At 48.9% G+C, this 27,706-nt stretch overlaps 2 non-coding genes across 2 annotated transcripts; one reads left to right on the forward strand and one right to left on the reverse strand.

Annotated features, from left to right (window-relative positions):
• Positions 1-6,509: 6,509 nt before the first annotated feature.
• Positions 6,510-6,582, forward strand: TRNAI-AAU. The gene has a single exon. It is a non-coding gene; the product is annotated as a tRNA-Ile (tRNA).
• Positions 6,583-7,983: 1,401 nt separating this feature from the next.
• Positions 7,984-8,055, reverse strand: TRNAG-UCC. Its single transcript has one exon. It is a non-coding gene; the product is annotated as a tRNA-Gly (tRNA).
• Positions 8,056-27,706: the final 19,651 nt, after the last annotated feature.

Here is a 27,706-nt window from a genome sequence, read left to right on the forward strand (position 1 = left end):
CTTGAATGCTGAGTCCCGAGGCTGTGGTTTAGTCCAGGCCTGCACAACTCGTGAAGTGGCAAGGGCAATATTACTCCAAAGAAAACAGCTGAGGGCTGAAAATTCCACCGAACCCCCCCAGCACTGCCCAGCCCCTCTGAAACACAACTCCCCCAGCACTGCCCAGGCACTCCGAAACAATCCCCCCCCCAAAGTGCCGCCTGCTCCGTGGAAACAAACCCTCCTTCCCCAGCACCGCCCTGCCAAAACAGCGGTAATGAACCTTGCTAATATGTTATAGGGGGCCCCTAAGGTAGTATAATTAAGGTAAAAGGAAAATGTCTTTTTGTTAGAGATAGAATAAGATCTCCCCCCCCCCCTTGGTAATCCGTCACCCTGTGGAGTGAATGAGGTGGGACTGAGGAAGGCAGCACCTCCAGACAACTGCAACCCTTGGAGAGGGGCTGGGAGCCAGACCAGATCAGTAGAACAGGTCAGCCACTGACTCCTCGCTCACCTCCTCAGCCCCCCCCCGCTCACCTCAACCCCCCTCCCCTGCTGCCGGCTCACTCGCCTCAGCCCCCCACGGCTCACCTGCCTGCCCGCCCACTCGCCTCCTCACCTCTCCTCCCCCACCGCCAGCTCACCTGCCCCCCCGCCAATGCCCGCCCGCTTGCCTCCTCAGACCCCCGCTCAGCTCCGTTCCCCCTCCCGGCTCGCATACTCACCCCCCACCACTGCTCGCCTCCTCAGCCTCCCACCCCCCTGGCCAGTGATGAGCTGCCAAAATCTTAACAACCAGTTCCCTCCTCACCCTACATGGGGGTTGTGGCCCACCCCTGCCCCCAGGGACGCCTGCCCCATCCAACCCCCCATGTTCCTTGACACCTCCTCCGGGACCCCTACCCCATCTACCCTCCTTCCCTGTCCCCTGACTGCCCCCTGCCACCCCATCCAACCCCTCCTGTCATTCCTGATGGCCCCCCTGGGACCCTTGCCCCATCCAACCACCCCTTCTCCCTGTCCCCTGACGGCCCCTGGAGTCCGTGCCCCTGATGGTTCACGCGGGAAGGCTGAGAAGCAAATGGCTTCGTGCTCAGGCCCAGGGAGGCAGAGGGGAGGTAGGTGAGCTGGGGTGGGGAGCGGTTCCCCAGTGCCCCCCCCGGGTTACCTGCTGCGGTGCGGGCGGCCCCCCTGCCCCAGCTCACCTCGTCTCCGTCTCCACCTTGCTGGGCCTGAGTGCGAAGCCGCCATGCGGCTTCTCTCCCCTCCAAGGCTTCCTGCGCGAACAGCTGATTAGCAGGGGTAGGGGGAAAGCGAGGCGGGGCATTCAGGGGAGGAGGCAGAGTGGAGGTGAGCTGGGGCCAGCCGCCGGCTCACCTGCCCCCCCGCCACTGCCTGCCCGCTCGCTTCCTCAGCCCCCACCCTCACCTGCTATTGTGTCATACAGGAGGCCTGTGATATGCAGGGGGTCAGATTAGATGCTCTAATGGTCTCTTCTGGCCGTAAAGTCGAGTAATTTCTGAAAAACTGAGTGTAGCATTGGGAGCACCGTCTGATGTTTCCCTGTCTAGCCGGCTTGCTGCCTAGAACAAACGCTCCTTGAGTGGGGTGATCCACAGGGAGCAGCTCAAACCTCCAAAGTGCCTGGCCAGGGGCAGGACATTGGCCCAGCAAGGGAGGGGTGTGGCAGTGACATCACAAAGGCCTTTTGCAGAACCTCAGCCTATTGGTCCAAGGTGGTGGGGAGGTGGTGACCTCACAGAGAGATGCTGACATCAGCCAGGCAGGACGGGGCGAGGGGCCAGGGAAACCTCAGAGACCCCTGTGGCTTTGCTTCATCAAGTCTCCTTCTCCAGGTCTCTCTCTGAGGACTGAGAGAGTATTCGGGTTCACGGACGTGAGCGCCAGGAGGAACCTCTTTCGAGTTTTCTCCTTCCCTTTTAGTGATTTTACTAGAAAACAGCCGTCCCTGTTTAGAAGGTAAGAGCCTCCTGGAGGTTTGAAACCTGTTCAGTCTGATCCATCTGGTGACAGTTGAATTCTAGGCATGGAAAACACAAGCTTAAGGAGGCCGAATTTTATTCTGAATTTTATTTGATCCCCACCAGTGACCTGGGCCATCCTTTGTGCTCTCTGGTGAGAACCCTCAGCCTCCCGTCCTCAGTCTCTACCCTGATTGGCTGAGCAGGTGGTAATTGACAGGGAGGAGACTCAGGTCCTTGTTGGTCTCTTTTAAGACCAAGGAAATAAGTCAGAACCAGTTCTGTGTTTGACGAATTTTGCTGCTTCTCTACATTAATGGTCTCTGAGTTGTTCATGATTCTCTCTAACATTGCAGTTCTCCTCAAATACTTGCTGAATAATTCCTGTGCACTGTTGTTGGTCTGGAGCTCATCTGAGAGCATTTTATTCAGGTCATTCAATGTCTGAAATTCAAGAGCCGATGGTTAGTTTGAAAATCAGGGCTCCTGGGTCCTATTCCTAACTCTGCCACTGACTGGGTGTGTGACCTAAGACAAGTCAATTCTCCTTTCTCAGCCTTAGCTTCTCCCTCTTTCAAGTAGGGATAATGATGATCCGCTCCTACCTACCTCACGGTGGGTGAAGGATGGGGATCCATTGGAGAGTGTCACTAGGAGTAGTGCATAATATGAGGTGTCCTATCACGTTTACTCAGAGCAGATTATGACATAATAGAATAGCTGAAACAGTCTATTTTATTTGTATTTTTTATTTTTAAATTGTTAAGAGCAGCAATGACTTAGCTCAGATTGAAGCATCTTATCTAATGTTTGAGATCGAAGTGTCTCCTCTTTGTGTGTGACGAGACAATCTAACACACTGTGACAAACAGGAGATGCTTTTGTTTTGAACAAAATCTTTTTGCAAAGAACTTTCATCCCACTTGTTATGATTTTGAGAAACAAACTGGTTTAGTCTGAATGGGATTTTCTGACAGAAATGGTTTAGATGAAATTTCCCCACCATTTCAATTCCTGGGCTCTATCCCTGCCTCTGGAGTTTTTTTTGTCTGTTAGAACAGGAGTCGGAACTGGTGGCTTGTCTTTCTGGCTCTGCCACTGCCTTGCTGTGTAGGCCCTTGGGTAGGTCATTTCCCTTCTCTGGACCTCAGGCTCCTCCCCATCTGTCCAATGGGAACAGGGACAGTTCTCGAGCTCTGGGCAGTCGTGAGCCTGAGTGAGATAAGGGGCATTAAAGCCCTCTGTGAAGGAGAAAGGGGAGTTTCACGGTGTTTAGCACCAAGGAATTTTAAAGTTTGCTAAAATGTCTAGTCTGCGAAAACAAGAAATGGTCGGGGCCAAGCTTTTTAACCACTGCCTTTTCTAAAGCCCATTCAGGGATTTGAGTCTCTGTCTTTTCGGTACCTGGGGTTCTTTGCCAGCAGGAGAGAAGAGGTTCCTGCCTCCATTTTTGTGGCCTTAACAAACCAGGTGTTGTGCCCCAGTTCTTGTCTGAGATCCCTGAAAAAGAACATCCCTTCCCATCCATGAACAAGACAGGACCTATCTTTCAAAGGGGAACAAAGAGACCCCTGGGACTTGCAGACTAGCTAGCCTCACTTCCATAGCTGGAGAGATACTGGAATACATTCTTAACCAATCAGTTTGTCAGCAGCACCTACAGGATAATTTGATTCTTAGGACGAGTGAGCATGGATTTGTCAAGAACAAATCATCCCAAACCCAGCCTCTTTCCTTCTTTGGCAGGGTTCCAGACCTAGTGGAGGTGGGTAAACAGTAGATGGGATCTATCTCGGGGTTACTAAGGCTTTTGACACAGTCCCGCAGGACATTCTCACAAGCAAACCAGGGAAATGCGGTCTAGATGCAATCACTGTCATGAGGGTGCAGAGCTGGTTGAAAGCCCAGACTCCAAGGGCCCATCTCCAGGTTTGGCTGCCCAACGGAGAGGGGGCAGCTAGTGGGTCCGGCAGGGATCAGTCCGGGGTCCGGTACTATTCAATAGTTTCATGAATAATTTGGAAAATGGAGTGGAGAGCCTGCTTCTAAAATGTGCAAATGACACCAAGCACTTTGGAGCTCAGGATTGGAATTCAAAACGCCCTTAACGAATTGGAGACTTGGTCTTCTTGAGCCAAACCCCATGGCTGGGCCCCTCTCTCTAGACTGGGCTGAAGTGAAACCCCAGAGCCAAACACTCCTCCTCCTGGGCAGTGTGCTCCGACCTTGAATGGTCAGATGCTGCTTAGCTCTGTCAGAGCAGCTTTGGCTGGGGGATTCTCCCAGCACTTTCCAATAGCGGGAAGGTACGAAATCCCCATTTGCCTGCTGGGGACGGAGCCCTAGAGGGGGGAGCAACTTGCCCAAAGTCCCACCGGAAAAGGAAAACAACCAGCAGTGGAACCAATAGGGGTGTCATGATCCCGGAGGCGCTGTCACCCCCACACTAGGATGGTGTTCTGCACCCCCTGCTGCTGGCTGAGTTTCTCCGTCCCTTGGCAATAAGACAGTCTAGAACCCCAACCAGGGTTATTGTATCTGCTAGCCAAGATCCATAAACCTGGAAATCCTGGACGCCCCATCATCTCAGGCATTGGCACCCTGACAGCAGGATTGTCTGGCTGTGTAGACGCTCCATCATCATTCCACACAAAGATGGACTACAAGCCGTCAGGAACAGTATCCCCGATAATGTCACAGCAAACCTGGAGGCTGAACTTTGTGACTTTGTCCTCACCCATAACTATTTCACATTTGGGGACAATGTGTACCTTCATGTCAGCGGCACTGCTAGGGTACTCACATGGCTCCACAGTGTGCCAACATTTTTATGGCTGACTTAGAACAACGCTTCCTCAGCTCTCGTCCCCTAATGCCCCTACTCTACTTGTGCTACACTGATGACATCTTCATCATCTGGTCCCATGGAAAAGAAAACCCTTGAGGAATTCCACCATGATTTCAACAATTTCCATCCCACCTACAACCTCTGCCTGGACCAGACCACACAAGAGATCCACTTCCTGGACACTACTGTGCTAATAAGCGATGGTCACATAAACACTACCCTATACCGGAAACATACTGAACGCTATACTTACCTACATGTCTCCAGCTTTCACCCAGACCACATCACACAATCCATTGTCTACAGCCAAGCTCTAAGATACAACCGCATTTGCTCCAACCCCTCAGACAGAGACAAACACCTACAAGATCTCTATCAAGCGTTCTTACAACTACAGTACCCACCTGCTGAAGTGAAGAAGCAGATTGACAGAGCCAGAAGAGTACCCAGAAGTCACCTACTACAGGACAGGCCCAACAAAGAAAGGAACAGAACCCCACTAGCTGTCACCTTCAGCCCCCAACTAAAACCTCTCCAGTGCATCATCAAGGATCTACAACCCATCCTGAAGGACAATCCCTCACGCTCACAGATCTTGGGAGACAGGCCAGTCCTTGCTTACTGACAGCCCCCCAACCTGAAGCAAATACTTACCAGCAACCACACAACAAAAACACTAACCCAGGAACCTATCCTTGCAACAAAACCCATTGCCAACTCTGTCCACATATCTATTCAGGGGACACCATCATAGGACATAATCACCATCAGCCATGCCATCAGGGGCTCATTCACCTGCACATCTACCAATGTGATATGTGCCATCATGTGCCAGCAATGCCTCTCTGCCATGTACATTGGCCAAACCAGAGAGTCTCTACATAAAAGAATAAATGGACACAAATCAGACATCAAGAATTATAACATTCAAACACAGCCAGAGAACACTTCAATCTCCCTGGTCACTCGATTACAGACCTAAAAGTCGCAATATTACAACAAAAAACCTTCAACAACAGACTCCCACGAGAGATGCTGAATTGGAATTAATTTGCAAACTGGACACCATTAAATTAGGCTTGAATAAAGACTGGGAGTGGGTGGGTCATTACACAAAGTAAAACTATTTCCCCATGTTTATTTGTCCCCCTACTGTTACTCACACCTTCTTGTCAACTGTTGGAAATGGGCCATCCTGATTATCACTACAAGTTTTTTTCTCCTGCTGATAATAGCTCACCTTAACTGCTCACTCTCATTATAGTGTGGATGGCAACACCCATTTTTTCATGTTCTCTGTATATATATATATCTTCCTGCTGTATTTTCCACTGTATGCATCTGATTAAGTGGATTTTAGCCCATGAAAGCTTATGCTCAAATAAGTTTGTTAGTCTCTAAGGTGCCACAAGTACTCCTCATTATTTTTGCAGATAAATTAATGAAGGTTAAGTCCATTAATGGCTATTAGGCAGCCTGGGTAAGGAATGGTATCCCAAGCCTCTGTTTGTCAGAGGGTGGAGATGGATGGCAGGAAAGAGATCACTTGATCATTACCTGTTAGGTTCAGTCCCTCTGGGGCACTTGGCATTGGCCACTGTTGGCAGATGGGATATGAGGTTGGATGGACCTTTGGTCTGACCCAGTCTGGCCATTCTTCTGTTCCTATGAAGGGAGGGGCAAAGCCCTGCAACAGAGTTTCTGTAGTGTAGTGGTTATCACGTTTGCCTAATATGCAAAAGTTCCCTGGTTCAAAACCAGGCAGAAACATGCTGGCTTAATCTTTCCCAGCTCCTAGTGGCCTGTCCCTGCTGTTGTAGGAGCAGCAGTGATTTCTATGCTCAATAGGTCTGTTATACTTCCCCCATTCCCATTTTTGTCTCCTCTCCCTCTCTGAATGCCTGTGAAGTGGCTTTCCCCCTCCCCCTCCCTCTCCCGCTCCCTCCTGCAGTGCTTGTGGGATGAAGGAGCTGGTTGAACAGCTGGAAGATCAGAAGAGCTCCTAGATAGACAAGGTGTCTGGGACTCTAATTAGGCAGCGATCACACACCCAGAGAATGGACACTGCCCAAGGTGGAGTGTGACCCACCAGATGCAGCCAAGTCATCTCTAATCGCAGGCCATGAGGAGCAGGTCCTTAAAAGGGGAAGGGGCCCTGTGCTCAGGAGTCACTCACAAGCTTGTACCTCCAGTGAATGCCCTTCTCCCCGACCGCCTGGCAAGTGGTTCGCTGCGTTACATTCCATCATGCCTCGGGAAGACTTACCTTCATCGCACCGTCCATCGCGGCGCTGGGGGACACTTACCTGGCAGAATCCTGTGCCTGCCTCTTGGCTTCCCAGGGATGGCTACTTGCAGCCCAGGAGAAGAAGGATGGTTCTGGTGAAAGGAAGACAAGCAAAGCTCTGGGAGGAAATTTGGGTGCGGGCTCTGCGCTGGGGGTGGGGGTGGGGTGCAGGAGGGGTGGTGCAGCTCCCAAAGTGACCGGTACACACAACCCTCTGGCAGCAGCTCCTAGATGAGTGGGGCTGGGGAACTCCATGTGCTGCTGTCTGCAGGCGCTGCCCCCAGAGCTCCCATTGGCTACAGTTCCTGGCCAATGGGAGCTGCAGAGTTGGTGCTCGGGGCAGGGGCAGCACGTGGAGACACTCCCCCCACCCCAGGGGATGCTGGGACATGCCAGCCACTTCTGGGAGCGGCACGGAGGGACGTATGTAGAGTGGGCAGGGAGCCACCTTAGTGCTGCTGGCACATCTCTGCACACCCGTTGGGGGAGGGGAGCAGAGGGCCTCCATGTGCTGCCTGGGGTAGGGGCAGTGCACGGAGCTGCCTCCCCTCCCGGGTCTATTACAGGAGTGGGTGGGTGGAGTCTATTGGCCTGCAAGGTGCAGCAGGTCAGACTAGATGATCACACTGGTCCCTTCTGACCTTAAAGGCTCTGAGTCTAAAAGGGAGAGGGAAGTAAAGGATTTTTTTTTTTAAAAAATAAACCAAGCATTGTAATACCAGGATGACTCCAACTGCTCATTATATAGTCCCACCCCTTTCTTCTTCCACTGGGTGTTTAATGACCTGTTGGGATTTGGGACACTGATTCTCTCATTCTATTGATAAACTGATACAATGTGACTGAAATTAAACCAATTCCCAGTGGAGGAACCATCATATCTTTGCATTGGCTGTGAATTGAACCCAGGTCAACTGCTTGGAAGGCAGCTATGCTCACCACTATACCACCAATGCATCTGGTGAAAGTCTCTGATTTTTCACACTTGGTGTCTGGTCACCTTACTTCTCAGCATGAGGCAAATGTCTCTGTGGTCTCTGCCATTCATGGTGGGGAGTTTCCCCACTGATAACAGTTCTTGCTGGGTCGGGGAGGGGAGACAGAAGAGGTGTTTATTCTGTTTCATTCCTCTCCATTTTCTGTTCCTCCCCGTCCCTTCCAGGGTCCTCCCTTCCATTTCAGACTGTGCAGTGACACCCTTCCCGCACCCAGGACTCTGGAGCCTCTGGAGCAGCACGATCCCATGAGATCCTCAGTGACCAAGGGTCTTTTCCAACTTCCAGGAGACCCAGCTTGAATCTAAAGGAAGCTCTGTTCCTTCCTGGGATCCTCTCTCCCTTCATGGAGATCAAGAGCATGAAGCCTCTCTGCCTTGCCTCCTGGGTCTGAATTAATGTCCCATTTCCCACTATGTGCTCGAAAGAAACAAATGTTTCTAACCCAGGTGAGTGGCGTTAATTCAGCTGGAATCCTTCACCCACATTCCTTAGGAGATACAGACTCTCTGTGACACAGACTGACTGGGGTTCATCTCTGCATGTCCCCAATGGGGAAGGAAAGACACTGAGGGCGAAGGAAGAAGATGGACAGAAGGAGTCAAATGGGGCTAGACCAGAATAGGACATTTTCTGCCTGTTAAAATGTACTAGACTCTAATTGCTTAAAACAAAACAAAATCCCACCAGCTTCTGTTTGAACCATCAGCTTTTCACAGAGCAGCCAAAGTGGTGAAGCACAGACACACATAACCACCGACAGCCCAAGTTTGTCTAAGAAGCACCTATAGTGGCTCATGCAGGGGGAAATACAGCTGTGGGTGTGAGTTCAGGCCTCACCCAGAGTGTTGGTTTTCATTAGCCACGGAGCTTCCCCCACTTGCTTTGCCCAATTCACATGGAAAGTGCCATAGGAGGGTGATGAGAGTAAATTCTAAACTCTGAAATGCGGAGGTTGGCCCAGAGATTGGGATAAGGGGTTTGAAGAGAAAAAGCTCTAAGAGTATAAAACCAGACAGTCTACAGGGGCAGGTTCGGTACAACGCCTCAACAGGGAGCCATTTGGGGGGGTTCACTCCCTCTGTTCAATGTCCTGAGAGGTATTTGAAGATGAAGATAACGCCATGGCTAACAGGTGACTGGCATGTCCTGGGTTAAAGAAAGGGACCTGGGTTAATAGTCTGAAGATTTGCGTTACCATCACTGTCTGACCCCCCTTCAGTGCGGAGCAGGTTTGTACGTTGCTGGGTGGAACGCACAGACTCCTGGAGAGCAGGGGCAGCTGTTTCCATGGCAGAGAGCCTGGCACTTAGGAGACTTTCTACACTTGCTGTTTTGAAGCAATTCAGTAAAATAACAGTGGAGCTACAATGTCCGGTCCAAAATTTCAGCTGCCCCTGGTGCAAAAACGCTATTTTAGGATCTACATCGGAGGCTCCTGGCACTAGGACACCTGACCAGAGAGCTCAGTGGGGGCGTAACAGCTGCTGACTCTGAGGGTCCCGGGCTAAATCCACTTGCAGGGGGAAGTGTTTTGATTTATTTGATGGATAATGAGCACCAGCTACCAGGGGAGAAGCCCTGAGAGTCGCTGCCACTCCAGCTGCTGCTAGGGCAGGGGGGAGCCCCAGGGGGCCAGCTGCTGCTCTGGCCACCCCAGAAGTGCTGCCAGAGGCCACCAAGCTGTGGCTGCTCCTGCTGCCCTTGGGACCACTGGTCAAGTGGTCCCCAGGGCCAGCCGCATTGGCCGCTGCTTGGGCGGTCCCTGGAGCCAGTTGATTGAGTGGCCCTGGAGTCAGCCACTGTGCCCACTGCAGAAGTCACGGAGGTTGCAGGAAATCACAGAATCCGTCACTTCCACCACCTCCGTGATAGACACGGAGACAAACCCCTCCCTGCTGTGACTGCAGTTCCTGGAAGGAAAGAGAAGAACAGAAAGTGACGAGAGAAGGAAAGAGAGACTCCCTGTCACCTCTCCCTGCTGCCTCCCCCCTTGTATTCTGTAACCCCATTTCACTGGGTTCCCAGTGCTGGTGCCATGGGGGTGACACTAGAGTTCTGGGGATTTGGGGGGAGGGGAAGGGGGCTCTTCACTTCTCAGCATTTCACACAAATTTGTCTTTGGGCTGAAATTTCTCCTGTTAGGCCTCTGTCAGAGCTGTACCCCACCCTGTTTGCAGGGGGGGGGGAGGGGAGATGTAAATTGCAGAGCAGGCAGAGAAGTCGCCCATAAAGGGTCATATTGATCTGGTGACTGGTTCTGACCGGGGTCACACGTCCTCTGACACAGGCTCATGTGCAGAACATGGGAGCTCTGGCTTGTCCTAAATGCTGTAGAGTGTGAGTTCCTGGGAAAGGGCAGGGGAGAGGGAGCAAGAGGAGAAAGGCAGAGACATTGGAGACGAGGAATTGGGGGGAGAAGAAGGAGAGAACAGAGAGACAGTAAATGATTGAAGCAGAACAGGTGTCCCAACTCCATCTTGCTCATCAGTGTGGTTCCGGAGCATGAGGCCGATGGCAACTGGGACAAATTACAGCATGGATTTACGAAAGGTAGATCGTGCCAAACCAACCTGATCTCCTTCTTTGAGAAAGTAACAGATTTTTTAGACAAGGGAAATGCGGTGGATCTAATATATCTGGATTTCAGTAAGGCGTTTGATACGGTACCGCATGAAGAATTACTGGTTAAATTGGAAAAGATGGGGATCGAAATGAAAATCCAGAGGTGGATAAGGAGCTGGTTGAAGGGGAGACTGCAGAGGGTAGTATTGAAGGGGGAACTGTCCGGTTGGAGGGGGGTTACCAGTGGAGTTCCTCAAGGCTCGGTTTTGGGTCCGATTTTATTCAATCTATTTATTGCTGACCTGGGAACCAAGAGTAGGAGTGGGCTGATAAAGTTTGCGGATGACACCAAGTTGGGGGGTATTGCCAATTCGGAAGAGGATCGGGATATTCTCCAGGGAGATTTAGATGACCTTGTAAACTGGAGTATTAGTAACAGGATGAAATTCAATAGTGAGAAGTGTAAGGTTATGCATTTAGGGATGTCTAACAAGAACTTTAGTTATAAGCTGGGGACGCACCAGTTGGAAGTAACGGAGGAGGAGAAGGACCTAGGAGTCCTGGTTGATCGTAGGATGACTATGAGTAGGCAATGTGATGTGGCGTTAAAAAGCTAATGCGGTCTTGGGTTGCATTAGGCGAGGTATTTCTAGTAGGGATAAGGAGGTGCTAGTCCCGTTATATAAGGCGTTGGTGAGACCTCATTTGGAGTATTGTGTGCAGTTTTGGTCTCCCATGTTTAAGAAGGATGAATTCAAACTAGAACAGGTACAAAGAAGGGCCACTAGAATGATCCGAGGAATGGAAGGCCTTTCGTATGAAAGGAGACTTGAGGAGCTCGGTTTGTTTTCCTTAACCAAAAGAAGGATAAGAGGAGATATGATTACACTCTTTAAATATATCAGAGGATAAATACCAGGAAGGAGAGGAATTATTTCAGCTCAGTGCTAATGTGGACACGAGGACAAATGGATATAAACTGTCAGTCAGGAAATTCAGGCTTGAAATTAGACGAAGGTTTCTAACCATCAGGGAGTGCAATACTGGAACAGCCTACCGAGGAAACAGTGGGGCGAAGGACCTCCATGACTTTAAGATTAAGCTAGATAAGTTTATGGAGGATGGTATGATAGGATAACGGGCTTAGTCAATAGGTCAATTAAGTGCCACACTGGTAAATAGTACAATGGGTCAATGGTATGATATAACCTTTTCCAGAGGGTTTGGCTGGAGAGTCTTGCCCGCATGCTCGGGGTTCAGCTGACCACCATATTTGGGGTCGGGAAGGAATTTTCCTCCAGGGAAGATTGGCAATGGCCCTGGAGGTTTTTCGCCTTCCTCCGAAGCATGGGGCAGGGGTCGCTTGCTAAGGAGTGGGTGGATCGGCTTATGTGGCCTGCATCTTGCAGGAGGTCAGACTAGATGATCATAATGGTCCCTTCTGATCTTGAATTCTATGATTCTATGATCATAGGTGTTCAGAGAGACAGGTAGTTGTGGGTTTTCCAGTGTCAAGTATGAACTTTGATTCTAACAATGTGCATTGAAATATCAAGGGGATCTCCACATACCTGATCTCTTCCCTCTCCCCTTTTTTAGTATTAATTTTTATTTTGACGTGTTTGGCTTAACCGTGATCGTCTCTTTCCCCACCTGTATTGCAATGTGGGGTTTATGTTTATTTTGCCTCCCTGTTGTTCATGTCATTATAATTGTAACAGCAAAGGAATCTGCAGGAGCAAAAACTGACTCAAAACTTCATTTCCCCATCGTGCCGGAACATCCTACAAACAGCTCACACAGCTGGAATCATAACACGCAAGGCCAGGGGATGGGAGATGCAGGTTTCCAAGGGTTCTGTCTTTCTCAGATGACATATTCCAGCCCCTTGTGTGCCTCCATCCTGTATGACCTGCTGGACTCTGACACATTTATTGTCTCATTCTATAGATAATGTGACTGTAACACAATGTGACTGAAATTAAACCACTTCCAGATGAGGAATCAGAAGAGAAAATCCATTATTGCATTGGTTGGGAATCAAACCCAGATAAATTGCTTGGAAAACACCTACACACACCACTATACCACCAATGCATCTGGCAAAAGTAGCTTTCCTGCAGGCTCTGTGCGCTGGCAAAGGGGGTGACACATGACCATGAAGTTAATGAACAGAGTGGATGGGCTGGAAGCTGCCTGACAGCTGGGAGCAGAGTTAGGATCCCAGAGTGACTGAAAGGGGGCAATGGTGAAAACAGATCTCAGTGGGAGCTGGCCCCACACCCGCCCCGCCCCTAGGAAAGGGGAACTGAAGCTCAACTTCAATCACAGAAAAATCTTCCCTGAGAAGGAAGGGGACAGCTTGTTTTAAAGACCAGGTTTGTGTTTGTTTCTGGTACATATGGAGGAGCTGGGTAGTGCTGATTCCAGCCCCCAGACTCTGGGAGGATAAGGAACAAATTCAGGCTGCCAGTGACCTGCAGGAGGGAGATGATATTTTGACAGTGACGGACGCCTCGTCCTAAAGGCCTTTGTCTGCCCCCTTCCAGTGACTGTTTGGCACAGGAATGCAGCCCCCACTCCTGGGTCTCTCCTGGGGAAATAATGTTTCTGTGCAAAACACCAAAGCTTTTAACAGAAAAGAAAAGGAAATGGCCACACGATGGGATTAGGACATAAGGAATGAAACACAAGATCCTTCTCCCATGTGCATTGACTTTTAACCTTGTTTGTGGTGGTGTTGTATCCATGTTGGTCCCAGGGGTCCGATGGGGCGCCGGGCATTGGCCACTTTCGGGAGAGTGGGCTAGATGAACTGGTCTGACTCAGTGTGGCTGTTCTTATGTTCTAACTGCTGGTTATGGAAGAGACGACCTTCCAGGCTACACAGAACTGAAGAAGTGTGTGGGGTTAGCTCCACAGCTTGTCTCTTTCACCAACAGAGGTTGGTCCTCTTACCCTCACCACCTTGTCTCTCTTGGACTCTGAAAAGTGCTTTCTCTCCACTCCCCTTGGAGAGATGTTAAGTTTCCCTTTGGGCAACTATCAGGCTGAAGCAATTGTATTGACTGTGACACTAGAATTGAAGATTTAATATTATAAATAAATGAGTCTAAACCTGAGGTTCTGGTTTTCACATTGGTTTTTCTAACTCAGTTCCCAATTCTCTTCTAGAAAGGCCTCCAGGCTGCCTGCCCAGCCCAGCAAAAGTGGCCAGGAGAAAGCCCACACTGCTGCTCTTTCAGGTAGTTGAAGGCTGCTATCAAACCCCCCTCACTCAGTCAGTCCCCAGTCTGTGGCAGTGCATAGGATTCTTCCGTCCTAAGTGCAGAACTCTGCACTTCTCCTTGTTGAACCTCCTCAGATTTCTTTTGGCCCAATCCTCCAATTTGTCTAGGTCACTCTGCACCCAAACCCTGTCCTCCAGCGCTTGGATTCTTTACATGCTTTCACAGAGCACAGAGCACATGTTCCATGATTTCATAGGGCAGAGTTTTGTGCTATCGGGAGCTTTCCCTGTGTGAATTTGACAGGTGGATCAACATAGAGACACATTGTGACCCTTCTCAGGGTGCTGAGGACTGTAAGTCGCCTTGTTGCCACCTGCCACAAGGAAGAGGGAGTTTGGCATTTGGCAGCTGGATGTTAGTGACCAAACTCACCAGCCTGCTGGAACTCAAGGACCCTCCTCTGAGCTACAGCAGCCACCTTAACCCTTGAGTTCCTTCAATGTGTCCCCCTCTGGGGTCCAGCCCGGATCACCAGATACTCGATGAAATCCCAGATCCTCTCTTCCCCAAGTATCCCAGGTTACTAGTTTTACTGTGGACCATTGCTACTGTATTTCACACAGCACCTGAGTACAGTTATCGAACAAGCAAAAAATTTATTTAACAATGGATAGAGATTTAAACAAACAAACGTGAGTGATGGAAACCAACTGTTACCAACTAAACAAAGGCAGAAAATGATAGAATAGAAAGGCCAGCACAAAAAACAGAGAGAGGAACAATAAGATACTAAAAGGACAATGGTTGGAACTCTCCATTTCTCTCAGTTTCTGGACTGATGGGTAGTAGAGCTGTAGCAACAGTTGAGGAACCAGGGTAAATTAAATCTAAGGTTTGAGCTGCTAGCGAAGCATTTTCCACACTCACAGCATTCCTAGGGGCTCTCTCCTCCGTGGATTGTTTGATGCCTAATAAGGTGCGAACTGCGATTGAAGGTTTTCCCGCACTCAGTGCATTCATAGGGCCTTTCCCCTGTGTGGATTCTCTGATGTACAGAAAGGGCTGAGCTGTGAGAGAAGTTTTTCCACACTCACTGCATGTATTTTTTCTCTTTCGCCTGAGGATATCCTGCTGTGTTGTGGTTTCCATGAGGATCTTCTGAGTTCCGCAACAGGAAATAAATTTATCCACTTTCTTCCCTGGCTGGTTTCCTTGATCTGTTTTTGGTCTGTGCTGAATCTCCCAGGATTTTCCCTGCTCATGACTCCTGGACACATTCCTTTTCGATCTTTGCGATAATGCTCTGTTTTTACCCACTGGCTCAACATTTTCAGGCTGAGAATTCTGCTCCTCTTTCTCACATGCCATTGCATCACCTGCTGTGATAGAGACAGAAACATCAAACAGGGATGGAAAGGGGAAGACCAAACAAAAACAAGTGCTGAAGACAGGTCAAATAAAAATCAGGAGCTGAACTCCCCCAAACTCTTCCCCCAAATAGGAGAGAGGAGGGGGATGAATTCAGCCTTCATATCCCATCCAAATACGCAGGGGGAAGGGAGGAAGCTACTGCCTGGTGTCTGCTAGGATCTATAGGAAGCCATGAACTATATTTACCCTGAGGATATGACCCCTGCTAGGGACAATAATGAACCGAGAGACCTCCCCAAGAGCTTTGTAGGGCATCCCAGATGTTTCCTTCAGGCACTTACAGATTCTGAGGTGGTTTAATGTTTCCTCACCTGTGCAGGAAGATCTCAGGATCTCTCTTTCCTCTGACCGCTGGAGGTCTGGGACCCATGGCTCTTCCCCTTGTTCCAGATGGGAGATCACATCAAGTTGGAAAACTAGAAACCCTGCTCAGATGAAAGAAAACAAAGGAGTTCAGTTGATTTCATAAGACTTGGTCATAAAAAAACATTCTATTAATTTAACTTCAGTGCTTAGTGTGACCTGGTGCGGCAGGGGCAGTTCTCACTGAAAATGCCAAAGTTAGGGCAGGCTGAAAAAGGGAGAGCAGATGCTCCCAAAACTGCTGGTTAACACTGAAGTTAAACTCACCGAACAGTCACAAACTGTGCTTCTGATCCCCCACACGGGTTATCGAGAAGCTGAAAAAAGAAATCACACGGCCCCCTTTATTGCAACCCAGTTCTCTGACTCCCAATCAGCAACTAGGTCCAGTACAGTGAGAGGTTATTTAAAAACTCTGCTCACATAAACAGTGTTCCTCTGACCCCAAAGAGTCACCCACATCACCAGGTCAGTATAGGTTTGGATATTACCCAAAATTCCATCCTTCCAGCCAATCCTTTAGCATCTAAACTAAAGGTTTAAACAAAAGTAAGACAGAAAGAAGTTAAATGGGAACGCAGTCAGATACATTCCAAAATGGATATCTCAGGTTCTTAGCAGTATTGGTGAGTTGCTGGCTTGAAAGTCTGTCCGGAACACATCCATAGCTAGGATGGGTCATTCAGTCCTTTGTTCCAGGGTTCAGTTTGTAGAGAAGTTGCTCCAGATGTAGAAAGGGGGATTGAAGACAAAATGGAGATGATGCAGCTGCCCTTTATATTCCTTTTGCCATGTGGCCTGTACTTCCTGTGTCCCAAACACAAGCTTCACAGCACGTGGCATGGAAAAGCCTTGGAGTTCTCATTACACGGGCATACCCCGGCATGTCTTGCTGACTCAATAGGTGTATCCCCTTGGTCCTTTCCATGGGCTCATTGTACAGATGATGACCCTGAATGGGCCATCAAACAGGCTAGGCAGTGTTGATGCTAATATGTCTGGGGGTGTCACCCAGAAACACTGCACAAGTCTGGAAAGACAGATATACCCTACATATCTATAACTCACAATACAAAGGTGATACAAACGTAGAAACAAAATTATCATACTTGGCAAATCATAACATTTTCACTGACACCTTACGTGGCATATCTAGCACGACTGATTGCAATTTTATCAGATTATATTATTATTTTATTATTAATACCAAAGTGTCTCACAATTCCATACAGTGTCACACTTGGTAAACCAGTAATTCCCAGGACCAGTTCCCCAGGTCCTTGAAGATGCTGAACACTATGCTTATGAGGGATTGAAATACCCACATATCTGCTGGGAACACACACACAGACACCGTGTCAGTCTATACCTCTGTGTTCACGCTTCTAGAAAATTATGATCAATTTTGTACGCAGTATGGCTTGTGAGGTATCATTTCAAAACACATAACCTGCTGAATATTATCCTCCTGTTAAAATGTGTAATAACACTGTATGTAAAGTTATGAGATTTTACAGTATGATATTACTGAAAAAGTTACAATTCTGGGGAACACCTACAGAGCAGATCCTCAGAGATAGCAAGGCAAACAGCTGATCAAACAGCCATTCTCCTGCAGGGAGAAGGTGTGAAGACATTTACATTCCATTGCAATCCAGACCAGTGAGGAGTTGTGTCATCTGTAATCCTGGGTGAGATTCAGTGTTCTGCTGCTGGAGCTCCCCTGTCTGGAAATCCCCAGCCAGCATTCAAGGCCGCACCGAGTGTCTGTGTGATAAGTCACCCTGGACCAGCTGCTCTGACTCCAGCCACCTGCTTGTTACATACCAAGCCCATTCTGGTTTGGGTAGAGAAGGCTCAGGGTTTGAGAGAAGGCTAGGGGTAGGAAGCTTCTATTCATTATGCTGGACCTAACCCCCAGTTTTACTTGAGTAAAGAGGAGATATTTGGCACTGTGTGATACTGCTCCTGTGCTCTGTTCCCAAAGTGTTCTGCAGCAGGGGAGGGTCTCTGGTAGTGTGTGTGTGTCACTGGCATATTGGGGTGATGCTGAAACAGGACAGAGTAGAGCTGGCATTGTGGGGTGGCATGAACCTTCACTCTTCATTTCCCCTTCCAAGAACAGAGGGAACAGGAACCCTTACCCAGCGAGGTCACATTCTCATAGTTCTCCTGCATGACATCCCAGTAGAGGGCTCTCTGAGTGGGGTCCAGCAGAGCCCCCTCTTCCCTGGTGAAGTACACAGCCACTTCCTTGAAGGTCACCGGCTCCTGAAAGAGCAAGAGTCCAACACTCAGGACCTGCTGCCTCACTCACAACCCCACTATTCAGGGAACAGCAGCACCAGGGAAATGGAAGCTCCGGGAGGCACATGTTAACAGAGTCCCACCTCACCTAGCTTAGAGCAGCCAGGAGGCATCAGAGGGTAGAAAGAGAGAACCTTTGTGTCTCCCAGCTGACAGACGGAGGCAGGATCTTCACATTTATCACATACCTACTAGCCAGAGCTTGATATAGGAGATGGGGCTGTCTCTGGACCCTACTGGTATCTCCCTGGTAGGAATCCCAACACTCTCCAAATTAAATATATGGAAGAAAGGGGAAGTCAATAGTAAAGACTATAAGTTAGAAGGTCAGATTTGTAGAAAACTGGTAAAGAAAGCTATCAGAAATCAATGACCAATGAATGACAATAAGAAGGAAGATTTTAAAAGTATATTAAGTGCAAACTTAATCCTAACAATGGTACTTTACTAATAGAAATGGCAGAATTACCAAAAATAATGCAGTAGAGGTAAAAGTCCTCAATAAATATTTCTCTCCGGGATTTGGAGAAAAACAGATGATGTACTCGTATCATAAGATGTTGATTGCGACACTCTTTCCATTCCAACAAGAAGTCATGAGGACATTAAACAGTAGCTATTAAAGTCAGACATGTTTAAATCAGCGGGTCCAGATAACTTGTATCCAAGACTTTCTAAAAGACCTGAAGTCTGACATCTATATTCATCAAGAGAATGGAGCAGCCAATACTGGATTTCATTCATTAATAAAGAATCAAAGAAGGGTAATATGATTAGTGCTCACTAACAAAGGTTTAGAGAAAATGGAGCCTATCAAACTAACGGGATATCCTTACTGGAGGAGATCAAAAGTTTGGTTGCAGCTAATAGTATTGATGTAATATACCTAAACTTCTGAAAGGGATATGACTTGATCAGCACAATATTTTTACTAAAAAAACTAGAATGATACAAAATACACACGGCATACATTAAATAGATTAAAAACTGTGATAGTAAATGGGGAACCAGGGTCGAGTTGATTTCTTTCTAGCAGGTTCCCGCAGGGATTGGTTCTTGGCCCTGTGCTATTTAACATTCTTATCCATGACCTAAAAGATTGTATAAAATCATCACTTATAAAGTTTGCAGTTGCCACAACGATTGGGGTTGTGAGTAGAATGAAGTGTGAGTAGATTCAGGCTCCATCACTGGGAGTCTGGGAAGTTGTCCCAGCCCTGGCTGGAGGGTTATTTCCTGTTCCACAAAGAGGGGAAGTTCCATTCCCAACTCCTGTGCCTTGAAATTAGGCCCTATCTGACACTACACCCCCATATTCATCATAGTGGTACGGTTATAATATGATTAGGACATAATTATGATGTATTTTGTACAAGATGCATCATGAATGGTGTCACTGGAAAAGTTATAATTTGCTGAATATGATTATCCTATTTGTGTGCACATATCACGTTCGTATCTGAAGTTATGGATACTGACTCTGTATCTGTATTTCAAATGTGCTTACTCTGGGTAACACTCACAACGAGCCTTTCAGGTAGAACAATGAAGAAGCCAGACAGTGCTGATGGCTCATCAACAAAGACAATGGACCGTGGAAGAGCTTAGCCTTCCTGTGAATGTTTCAGCCAGCCTATTAGTCATGGATACTATGACGCAGCAGGGCCTGTGACCAGACCACATGACACTAAACTCCATTTTGGTACCTGTATTTTTCCACAAACTGGACTGGGAACTGAGTTTGGAACAAGGGTTCCCGCCATATGGAAAAGCTACATAAGGTGGGGTGTGACGTTATCTCTTGGTCTCATTCCCCACACAAGAGAACTCCTGGAAACACCTGAGAAACAAAAACTGAAGTGGGGGAAGTGCTGCTCCCAGGGTAAAGGGATTTCTAGCTTGTGTATGGAAACTTGGTGGACTGCTTGTATCATTAGTCAGGGTGAGAAACTGCTAATTCAAATTCTATCCAGCTAGTATGTTAGGCTTAGTTTGAGTTTTGGTTATTTGCTAAATAATCTGCTTTGATCTGTTTGTTATCATTTATAATCACTTAATCTGTCTTTCTGCAGCTAATAAACTTGTTTTATGCTTTATCTTAACCAGCGTATTTTGAGTGAAGTGTCTGGAGAAAATCTCAGCTTGGTTAGCACAAGCTCGCTGTGCACATCTGTCCCAGATCGAGGGGAAGGGGAACTATATTAATGAGCTGACATTAGAGGGATCCCTGTGCACTATAAGATGGTATAATTCTAAATTTATACTACAGCAAGTGTGCAAGGTTGGGGAGCTGGGAAATTGGCTGTTGTCTCTATCTGTCATTGAGTGGTTTAGGTAAAGCACTCAGGTAGCTTAGTTGGGTGTATGGTGTCACCTGCTGTCCTGTTGGGGGATAACAGGCCCTGGAGAGGCTGGCTGAATCTCCAGCAAATCAGTGTGAGAAGGGCCAGCCCAGCTTGAGGGTTAGAGGGCACAGCGGTTCCCAGAAGCCCCCCAGACTGCACCCCGGGGTGACAACCCATCCCACCCTAAACTACACTGGTGTCAGCAGGTTTGTCACGTCCTGTCCCCTCCCTTTCTCCACCCGAGATATTTCCTGCCTCCCACCACTCTAGCAATTCCCACCCTCCTATGCATTTACTGCTCCTCTCCCTCCAAGCAGAACCCACCACCAGCTCCCTGAGAATCCCTTACCTGAGCCAGCTCCATTGCAGCCATTCCCTTCCCCCTGGGAGGACGGGATGATCTAGAGCAAACCATGGACGTTATTCTGTAGCCTGCTGGGGTGAAAAGGGCAAGGTGTAAGAATTCAGACGGGGCTTTTGTCCATTCCACAAGCCGATTCCCCCCAGGTTTTCCCCTGCTAATGGACATTCTAGGTTCTGCCACACTGTGAAGCACAGAGTGACCTTATTCCAGTACAGGCCTAGCCCCCTCCCACCAGGGTGTAACCCTCTGACACAGGTGCAGGTTGGGGGGAGCCCAGGGCTTGGGCAGCAGGAGGGTGTGAGGGGGAGCCCAGGGCTGGGATAGGGACAGCCAAAAATTTTTTTGCTTAGGGCGGCAAAAAGCCTAGAGCCAACCCTGCCTCCACGCACTGTGAAGTAGGTAGGAGCTGATCATTATTATCCCTACTTGAAAGAGGGAGAAGCTGAGGCTGAGAAAGGAGAATTGAGTTGTCTGAGGTCACACAGCCAGTCAGTGGCAGAGTTGGGAATGGGATTCAAGAGCCCTGATTTTCAAACCAACCCTCGGATCTTGAATTTCAGACATTGAATGACCTGAGTAAAGTGCTCTCAGATGAGCTCCAGACCAACAACAGTGACAGTAATTATTCAGCAAGTATTTGAGGAGAACTGCAACGTTAGAGAGAATCATGAACTGCTCAGAGACAATTAATGCCGAGAAGCAGCAAAATTCATCAAACATAGAACTGGTTCTGACTTATTTCCTTGGTCTTAAAAGACAACAAGGACCTGAGTCTCCTCCCTGTCAATAACCCCCTGCTCAGCCAATCAGGGTAGAGACTGAGGACGGGAGGCTGAGGGTTCTCACCAGAGAGCCCAAAGGATGGCCCAGGTCACTGGTGGGGATCACTGCCCGAGCTCTATTTCAGCCCCACATTTTTGGGTGGACCTCCCACAGTGGGAGCTGCAGAGCCCTCCTCTGTGTGTCTCTCTCTCACATACAGTCTCTCTCTCTCTCTCTCTCTCTCTCTCTCTCCTGCTGTTGGGAGGGGAACAGGAGAAAGGACAAAAGAAGCAAGAGACGGAGGAAAAGGTGAAACAAAAAGGACAAATCCCAATGTCCCCAGTGATTCTAAGGGACAGAATCCCAGGTGCGCAATAAAATTCTGCCTCCTTAAGCTCGAGTTTTCCATGCCCAGAATTCAACTGTCACCAGATGTATCAGACTGAACAGATTTCAAACCTCCAGGAGGCTCTTACCTTCTAAACAGGGACAGCTGTTTTCTAGTAAAATCACTACAAGGGAAGGAGAAAACTCGAAACAGGTTCCTCCTGGTGCGCACGTCCGTGAACCCGAATACTCTCTCAGTCCTCAAAGAGAGACCTGGAGAAGGAGACTTGCTGAAGCAAAGCCACAGGGGTCTCTGAGGTTTCCCTGGCCTCTCGCCCCTGTCCTGCCTGGCTGATGTCACCATCTCTCTGTGAGGTCACCACCTCCCCACCACCTTGGATCAATAGGCTGAGGTCCTGCAAAAGGCCTTTGTGATGTCACTGCCACACCCCTCCCTTGCTGGGCTAATGTCCTGCCCCTGGCCAGGCACTTTGCAGGTTTGAGCTACTCCCTGTGGATCACCCCACTCAAGGAGCGTTCGTTCTAGGCAGCAAGCCAGCTAGACAGGGAAACATCAGACGCTGCTCCCAATGCTACACTCGGTTTTTCAGAAATTAGTCGACTTTATGGCCAGAAGAAACCATTAGAGCATCTAATCTGAACCCCTGCATATCACAGGCCTCCTGTATGACACAATAGTGAGTTTATTACGCAGGGTCCACCCCTCCCTCACTGTGAATAGTACATGAACCAGCCTTGTAATGGAGCTGAGATTTCCCAAGAACTTCAAGCAAAATACACCAGTTTCATAAAACAGATTTATTAACTACGGAAAGATGGAGTTTTAAGGATTATAAGTGGTAGGCATAAAAGATCAAAGTAAGTTACCATTGAAATTAAAGATAAATTCACAACCTAAACTTTACACCTTATTACACTAGGCCGTAGTTCGGTTATGCCACAGGAAGGCTTAATGCTCGAGCTGCAGTGCATGCTGGGCAGGCTTAAGGCCGGGCTCCCCATGGCAGGAGAGAAGAAGAAGACTTTGCTCACAGCCAGTGCCCTGCCCCCACTCCCAAGTCATTAATGGCTCCCCCAGGTCAGCCAGAATGGACCAGCGGTTTTCACTCCACGAAGTCCACTTATGGCTTACAGGCAACTCCCAGACACACCATCTCGGCCAGAAAGGAGCCCACTCAGCCTCGCCATTGCTGCTTTTCCTTCCCCCCAGAACCCCGCTTCTCCTGGGCTGCAAGGAGCCATCCCTGGGATGCCAACAGGCAGGCACAGGATTCTGCCTCCCAGCAGCCAACCGCACCTCCTCAGGCTTTGCAGAACGAATGGTGATGCTCTACTAACCCCATTTAGCCGCAATGATGTGCTTACTTTCTGCCCTGCCTTCCTCAGCTCGACTTTCCTCTTTTGCCCCATTCCTGCCTCACTTCCTCCTTTGGCAAGTCACGCAGAGGAGGCCAGCAGGAAGAGCCGGCCTCCACCGGCCAACCTCCAACAGCAGAGGAGGCCAAGCCACAAGCCTCCAAAAGGTGACACGCCGCACTCCTCTAGGTTCTCCAGCCTGATGCCAAGGTGCTTTCTCCACTGCTGTCAGCACCCTCTGTCATGCGGGGTTGGAGTTATCCCAGGGACAGGCCAATAGGAGAAGGAGGAGCATCTTCCTGAACAGCAAGGGGATCTGGGAAAAGGAAGCCAGCATGTTTCTGCCTGGCTTTGAACCAGGGACCTTTTGTGTGTTAGGCAAACACGATAACTACTACACTACAGAAACTCCATCTGCTTAGCTGTTGCTCACCCTGGCACAGACCGATGGACAAACCTGGAGAAAGTGGTGGCAGCCCTTCAATGGGTCAGCTGGCAGAGCAGAGGTCTGGAGCGGGCACTCAGGAAGTCGTCCTTACATCGCCCTTGTGACTCCAGCTGGAGGGAGAGCTTCTTTTTCTTCCCCTTGCTGACAAAGAGCAAGAGAAGAATGAAAGGGCAGGTGGGCCAACTCGGTGCAGAAGCCCATGCTGCCTTTTCCTGCTGCATAGCCTGAAATGAGCGACTCGTGGCAGTTAAAGGAACTGCTGCACTTTCAGAAAACATCCCACCCGTGCACACAGGGGGATAGAAGAGCCTGTTAGTCTAGCACGCTCCCAACTGAACTACTTCAGCAGCTGCTCGGTTTCTTTTTGGCCTCCTGCTTTTCTGTCTGGGATGTTGTTGTCAGCTGTGGCACAGAAAAAGGACGTCATTGCGAGCGGCCCATGAAGACAAGATTCACTTTTGCCTTCCTTGCTCGGCTTTACTCGCTTCCTCACCCTATTCCTGCCTAGTTCCTGGGTTACCTGAAGGCGACGGGGGGGCCAGCAGTACCAGGAGGAAGTTGGGCAGCTAGACCCTGGTGGCAAAAGTCCTGCCGCCACTTGCCACCCCACTCTCTTCTCCCAGCTTCACATATTGGCCACCAGGGACTTGGGGCCCAGCAGCGCAATGGAAGGCAGTGGACAGAGCCACCCTCGCCTTGAAGCTCCGGCTCGTTTAACCACATCTTCAGTCGCTGATGGCCAATGAGAGACTGACATCGCTTGCTATTTTAGCACTTGGAAATGCCATTGGTCAGTCACTGGATCTCTGTAATGCTGTTACAGAACAAATGAACATAGAATCTCAGTGTGACATACTATACCTTTGGGGGAGCGTGCTGTAACCCCCATAATCATCGTGATCTTACATATAGAGCATGACTTGTAAAGTATCAAGGGAAAGGATATGATCTGCAGAAAGTCACTTCTCTACCCATAGATGTATACCATTCATGCATATGAAGTTATGAGAATTGTGCAGTGTGGTTGTCACTGTGCAGTAAGGTGGGGGAGTCAGCCAAATATTAGCTCCCTAGTGGCAACAGCAAGGAAAGTAACCAACACCCAGACAGGGTGTCAAACAACCCATCGACAGCCATTGTCCAGCAAGAGAGCTAAAATGCAATGACTCACCTGCATGAGGACACCCCAGGGGAATTGCTCAGACTTGCTTGGAGAGACGCAGTGATGCTCACCTGACTCTGAAGGGGGGAGGGGGGCAAAGCCATGAGGGAAGAAAGGACATGATAAAAGGAGAGACATTCGCCAGGCTTTATCTCTCTCTGTCACCTACATCTACAGACACCCCCACACCAAGCAACTGAAGCGCTGATGAAAGGGGAGAGCCTGGCTGAAAAGCCACCAGCCAGCCTGTGGTGAGAAGCATCTACGTTTGTAAGGGTACTGAAAGGGTTACGATCAGCTTAGAATTAAAAGCAATGAGGAGTCCGGTGGCACCTTAAGGATTAACCGATTTATTTGGGCATAAGCGTTCGTGGGTAAAAAGCCCACTTCTTCAGATGCATGGAGTGAAAATTGCAGATAGAGGCATAAATATACATTGGAACATGAAGTGATGGGAGTTACCGTACAAGGGGAGAACCAGTGTTGAAGGCTATTTCAGTCAGGGTGGATGTGGTCCTCTCCCCATAATTGATGGGGAGGTGTCAATACCAAGAGAGGGAAAAATGGCTTTTATTGTGAGCCAGCTACTCCCAGTCCTTATTCAAGCTCAAATTAATGGTGTTAAGTTTGCAAATCAATTGTAACTCTGCAATTTCTCTTTGAAGTCTGTTTTTGAAGGTTTTTTGAATGGCTACTTTGAATTATTGGGTGTGAATGTGTAAAGGTGCTATTGCCTATACAAGCCCCATATGGTCTCGTGATTTGGATCCCTGGTTTTCACCCCGGCAGCCTGGGTTCAATTCCCAGTGTGGGAACAATGCAGAGCTTTCACTCAGAGGGGAGGCAGGAAATGAAAGGAATGGGAAGGAATCCTGCCAGCAGGGGAGTTGGACAGTGTTAGAAAGGGACCCCAGAAGTGCGGGTGAGGCAGTGGTCTGGGGGGAGATGAGGGAATGATCCCAGCTCTGTGGAAAGTTGACATTCTGGAGAGCACAGGCCTGGCATAGGGGGTGGGAAGAGTGAGTGTATCCCTCTAAACTCACCACTGGCAGGCTTGGAAGAACTATGTATTCATTGGTAAATGTCAATTTCTGTGTAAACACAAAACTGAATGGCAAAATCTTTCCATTGATAATCATCAAAACTAACAGATGGGCAAAGTAAGAAATGTGTTGCTTGAGAACTTATCCTGTTCTAAACCTCTAGGGTTCCCTTTTGCCTTAGGCACCACCACGTGGGCATTTCATATCCCTCCTCATTTTCACACAGACCCACAATTTCCTTTGCACAGATCCATGAACAGCAAAACCTCCCTGTGTCTATTGTCTGAGCCAGGGCATTCGATTCCACTGAAACCACCTCTCCCGCAATGGCAATGGTCAGACAGAGGGAATGCATCCACCTTCCCCCTGGCAGTGAGATATTCACTCTCCTCTTCATGCTACTGCTGTTATTCCATGAGTCATCAAGGACGGAATAAAAAGCTGAGTTTCTCCAGGGTGAGGAAAGGAGCCACCAACGCCCTCAAAAATCTCAGTGCCCAGAGAAAACCTGCCTCTGGTATTGGCCTCTCAGAGGTGCTGGCGATACAACGGGAAAAGGGACTGTCTGAATTGCCAAGGCAGGGAATGAACAATCTACAGCAACATCATTAACCACAAACACACTCTAGCCATGCTCCAGCCAGTGGGGAAATGGGCAGGAATTCTGGCTGTTCAGCCATGGTCACACGTACAGAGCTGCACAGCAGTGAGTGTGCTGGGGAAGCTGGTCTGAGCAAACAATTTGTAATGACCCTTCAGTGAGAACAGAACCAGAGTGTAGAAAGGCCCCTCTGTTAACTGGTTGTGGCTGAGGCCTTAGTTAGCTGGGCTAGAAAACCATGGGTGTCTTTCTGTGAAGGTTTGATCCTTGCCAGCTAGGCAAGGCTGGTGTGTGGTGTCTCCATGGCTGTACTTTCAGGGTCTGCTCACAACAGTGCCATAGGGAGCCAAGCCTAGACATATTCAGAGGCTAAGGCCAGGTCAATGTTTCAAACAGTGAGTCTATGCTGCTGCAGCTCAGTAATGGAGATGCTCTGTGCCAGGGTTTCTCAAACGTCCTTTCACTGCAACCTCCTTCTGCCAAAATAACTTACTACGTAGCCCTGGAAAGCGGGACCAAGCCCCTCCACTTCGGGGGGGGGGGGAGAGCCAAAGACTGAGCCCCAGGGGGAGGAAAAACCAAAGCCTGAGGGATTCAGCCCTGGGTGGGGGGGCTCAGACTTTTGGCTCCAGTACCCAACAAGTCTAATGCCAGCCCTGGTGACCCCATTAAAACAGGGTCACGACCCACTTTGCAGTCCTGACCCACAGCTTGAGAACCACTGCTCCATGCTGAGGGGGGAGAGTTTTCCTGTTGGTGTAGTCAACCCACTTCCCCAGGAGGTGGCAGCTCTGCCATGGGGAGAAGCTATATCGGTGGGTGTGCAAGCTGTGGTGTTTACCACATTTAAGAAGTTTAATCAAACCCCATTTTTAAAACCACCTGTGGTCTGGGAATGGCAAAGGAGCTCGATGAAGCAGGGTCTGTCCTTCAAAGTCCTGGAGATCATGATTCCATATTCCTGTTGTAATGGGGGTATAGCTCAGGGGTAGAGTGTTTGATTGCAGATCAAGTGGTCCTTTGTTCAAACGCAGGTGCCCTCTTAAAGAAAAGAAAAAAACATTTTCATTTCCATTCTCCATTATGTTCAGGAGCTCCACCATACGAGGATGTTTGAAATGAATGTGAACACTCAGCCTTTTGCTGTCCAAATGCATAAAAACCTAGCAAGCCTGTCCATCAGCTGAAATCAGTTCCAATCCTCTAAGTGTCTAGTTTATGTTTTCATCAATTAAACAAAGGTATCATTCCCTGAAGCAGAGCACAAGTTTGAAATACAGGCAGCAT

The sequence above is a fragment of the Mauremys reevesii genome, linkage group 14 (assembly GCF_016161935.1).
Source record: "Mauremys reevesii isolate NIE-2019 linkage group 14, ASM1616193v1, whole genome shotgun sequence".
Taxonomy (NCBI): domain Eukaryota; kingdom Metazoa; phylum Chordata; order Testudines; family Geoemydidae; genus Mauremys; species Mauremys reevesii.